General features: G+C 37.2%; 1 pseudogene; it reads right to left on the reverse strand.

The window, feature by feature from the left end:
* Positions 1-2,404: 2,404 nt before the first annotated feature.
* Positions 2,405-4,195, reverse strand: LOC118602780 (annotated as a pseudogene).
* Between the last annotated feature and the right edge of the window lie 391 nt (positions 4,196-4,586).

Genomic DNA, 4,586 nt, shown 5'->3' on the forward strand with positions numbered 1-4,586 from the left:
ATGTAGTATACAGCATCACATAATGAAGTTTTTCTTTTTGCTAAAAATATTCGACCTGGATCCTATCAAGCCCTTAGATCTAACCTCCTGTTTACAGGGCCTAGATGAACCAGTTAGACACCCCCAAGGAAACAATCAGATAAGAACATGAGGCATGCTATAAGACAACCAGTTTTACAAAAGATGAGACACAAAGATTAAGGACAATTGATGTCCTAAAAAAAGGTCAAAGGGTGATCATTCCAAGTTAAAAAAAATATGTATTAAAAGACAACCAAATGCTTGATTGGATTCTGGTTCTGGAAAAAATAACCAATTTTTTAAACATTTTGGGGATAATTGACATTTGAAATTGAATGGTATTAGGTGGTATTAGGCAGTTATTACATTTGTTCAGTGTAATATTGGTATAATGGATAGGATGGAAAACATCTTTACAATTTAGAGAAATGTTTACGAGTGCCCATTGTTAACAGTTTGACGTATATTCTATCTTACAAATTTTAAAAATTAAAAAAATTCTAATAAAATATTTTGACACCTAGACTTATTAGTTTGCCAGGGCTGCCATAATATCACAGATGGGGTGGCTTAAGCAATGGAAAATTTTTTCATACCATGCTGGGGGGTAGACGTCTGAGACCAGGTCTTGGCAGAGTTGGTTCCTCCTAAGATCTCTCTCCTTGACTTTTAGACGGCTGTCGTCTCCCTTTTGTCTTCACATGGTCTCCTTTCAGTGCCCGTGTCCTAATCTCTTCTTATAAAGACACCAGTCATAGTGAATGAATTAGAGCCCACCCACATGACTCTCATTTTAATTCCTCTTTAAAAGCCCTATCTCCAAATACAGTCACATTCTGAAGTACTGGCGGCTGAATTGAGGGACACAATTTAGCTTGTAACATACACAGAATGCATATGTGAAAGTTTTGAAGTACAGCAGTAAAACTAACACCCATTATTAATCCATCATTCGACATCATAGAAAAATGACCAGTTTCCTACATCTTTATCTCAATTCTATTCCATGATGTATTGAGGGGGGGGGGAAGCAAAAATAGAATTCTAACTATATGCGTATGGATACAAAAATTACTTGGAGGACAATACACTAAACTATGAGCAGTGGTTATTCTGGGGGTGGAACTAGTGATACTTTCTCTTTGTAACATATGCAGATTTATCTCTGGTTCTTTAGATTGGTACAAAATCTACACAATTTAAAATATTCTATCTACAACTGGCAAAGTACATACATCACTGATTACCTAGCTCCCTTATAGGTATTTCCCAGCTCCCAGGCCTGATTTAGGTTAATATTGCCTTGAAGAATGTTGGGGAGCTTGACAAGTCACAGTGAATAATAAACAAGAAGCTCCTTGAAAGTCTTATGTGCAACATTTGCAGAATAAAAAGCAAAACTCAGGCTGTTATGAGACCTGTGATCTACTCACAACTGTGTGCAGTAAGGAAAAAGGTCAAAACAATGCTCTTAAGTGATTTTAAAATACTGGTTCCTCAGGTTAAAGACTTATTTCCTAAAAACCAACATATTAATTTCTGCAGGATCACAGTATCTTTAAACATAGTGGGATGAAGAAAAGTATAAAGTGCCTTCAGCCTCCTTAGTTCTACTTCTCACACAAGGACTTCATTGCCCTCCAAAAGTAAATAGTAGGTGGCATCCAGTTTTCTGTAACAGATTCAGGCCTATCTTGGTCTTCCTAATAATGACTGTCAGGGAAAGTTGAATGAAAGCTAGCTGGCTGACACTTAGGTCAAAGCAGATCTTTCTGGATATGGAGCTGGATCCATCTTGATGCAAGTCAGTTTGGAAAAAACACAATTTCTTATAAATGTGGAAGTTTCCTGGGAGATACAGGTTGGACTTATCAAAGTGGTTCTTTGATCCCTCAACTGATATATCTTAAATGTTCGATAATGGAACACCTGACTGCATCTTTCAGGATAATTGCCTTGCTTTCACATGACTTATTCAGACCCCTAGTGTATTTTTCCGTTAGAAAAGTCAAATGTATTAGCTCTGAAGTCAAGCACAACTGGATCAGACATTTTTGTCCTGCTACAACTTATTTTCTCACTAGAAATAGAGGACAATTTTTAGTTTTTAGAAACTAATCCCCCTTTTGGTTATAACAGCAACACATGCTCATTGAAGACAAACTGAAAAATGTGGATAAGCAGGAACAATCGCCTGTACACAAAATCCTCCACTTAAAGGCAACCACTGCTATTTGGTCAGCCATGATTGCATTCTTGTTCTTTTTTCCCCCTCCAAACAGATTTAGTATATACATGTACAGAATCTATTTTATCCTTAACCTTATATTCTTACTTTCTCATGTAACTCAAATTTTCAAAAAAAAAATTAGTCTTTAAAAATATTCTAAGAACATAAGCAATGCATTCTCTATGTATAAAATTTGAAATACCAAAAAACAAAGATCTGTATATTCATGCCAGCATATATGCATTTAAAAAAAAAATTGGATTCAAAGCATACCGTTTTCCCCCATACTGCATCATAAACACTTTGCATGATTAAATGTTCTGCCTAATTGTCCATGATTGGATAATCCAAATGGGTTAGCATTTACTTTACCATTATTGTATTGTTGAACATTGAGTTTACTTCTATCACTAATAATGCTGTGATAAGTATCATTACTTTGGAATTTTTCCTTAGATTTCTAAAGCCAAACTAATTAGTCAAAGACTATGAGTACTTTTCATAGTATTCCTATGTGTGAGTGGTAGCCCCAAATTCTCAGTAGCATTATTTTGAAAGATTTTGTTAATAAGTAAAAAAATTATTTTTCTCATTATTAGTGGGGATGAACTTAATATTACTTGTATTTTCATTTATGAAGATTATTCACAAGTCTGTTATCTATTACTTGTCAAGTGCTTATATATGATTACATGCATTGATGCCAGTTTTAAACTGCCATACTGTTGTAAATTATTTTAGTGCATCACCTAATTTGATTATTTTTGATATAACATTAGCAGGGAGGTTAATGTCGCTCTCATTGGTTACTCAAGAGTCTTAAATGTGACTTTTTAAGCATGCAGAACAAACAATATCTTGTGTATACGTGACTCAAAATCAGTTGGTAGTTACTGTAAACTATTATATTCGTGAGGTAGAAATACTTCTTAAATGCAGTCTTTCTCACAAGAAACATACTACCACCATTTTCTGGACTAGGACTAGTTTTTTCTCCAACTGTAGTGGGAAATTGTGATGGAGAGCAGCAGAGCATGCTAACTTGAGCATCTTTCCCGGCCTTACCACTAACCAACCCTGGGGCCTTCAGCAAGTCGCTGTCCTCTCAGAGCTTCAGCCCTCTTGCACGTGGGCCAACAGGATCTCGTTTTCCTCGCTGCTGACATTCTGATTCCGGGCTTCTGCGAATGCATGAACAGTTCCTCCCCAACCACGCAGAGCTATCTAATAGTGAGACGTACATTCTTGCACTCAACGAGGTGAGAACACATCTTTTACCAGATGTTTTACTCCTTCACAGCAATAAGAATGTCTCACGAGTCCCCTGCTCTGCTTTTCACTAGCAGTGTCACCTTAAAGCAAGCTATTTAACCTCAAGGAGTCTGACCACTCATCTGGAAAAAAATAAGCTTCGTGTAAGCAGGCACCTGGTAATGGTAACTCATCTCTCCCCCCACTTTTTTTTCTCTGCCTTTCTCTACTTGTTCGCTGAATCCTTTTTTCAAACAAAAGGGCTCATGTTACTGATCCAATCAACTAGTGCAGAAGCATAGACACAGAGAAAAATCATTTTCTCAGTAAAACATGTGCAGCTGTCAGGATGGTGGAGACGTTTTCAGCCTGGTATGGGAAGATGCTAGTGACCTTGCTACCGCATGAACCTGTGTGTCCTCTCATGTGTCATTCCTTACAGATCCACCTTGGTTCTCCTCTAGTGTCTCCTCTTGGGAACTGAAACTGATTTTACTACGTTTTTGACCAAATCCATTGGGGAATGGGACGATCCTGCTTTTGTTTCTGGACCAGGAACTGCTTGATCCTGAAAGTCTTGGTGAGGAAAAGGGTCAACCGTGATAGCAGAGAAAGGTGTAGAGAGCTGAATCTTTTATCTTGGACATGTAAAGGAAGTATGATACTCAAGTTTGAAATAAGTAACACATTTACTATGAAGAATTACCAACTTTCCCTCATCAGCTCAGCTTTTCCTCACGAGGGCAGCTTATGGCTACACTAGGCTACGTGAGGTCTCTTCAAAAAGTCACGTGTGTCTAGAAAAAGATGGCTGGAGAAGATGAACTATAGTGTTAATTCTGTTTTGTAGTTAAAATGGGAGGGGAACTGGAAGCACTATAGGTTTTTAAAGGAAAGTTACCATGTAAACAAAAGATCTTTATCTGCCTCCCTTACAACAAAATTAAAAAGGTAAACACACATACAGGTAAATATCCTTACCAATCCCCAACACCAAGGGGTTTGCCAATCTATCTAAATATGCTTGAAAGACATTAAAAATTATGTTCAGAAGTAACAAGAAAGGAGAAATGCAGGCACACTT

The sequence above is a fragment of the Rousettus aegyptiacus genome, unplaced genomic scaffold (genome assembly GCF_014176215.1).
Source record: "Rousettus aegyptiacus isolate mRouAeg1 unplaced genomic scaffold, mRouAeg1.p scaffold_m13_p_5, whole genome shotgun sequence".
In the NCBI taxonomy this organism is placed as follows: domain Eukaryota; kingdom Metazoa; phylum Chordata; class Mammalia; order Chiroptera; family Pteropodidae; genus Rousettus; species Rousettus aegyptiacus.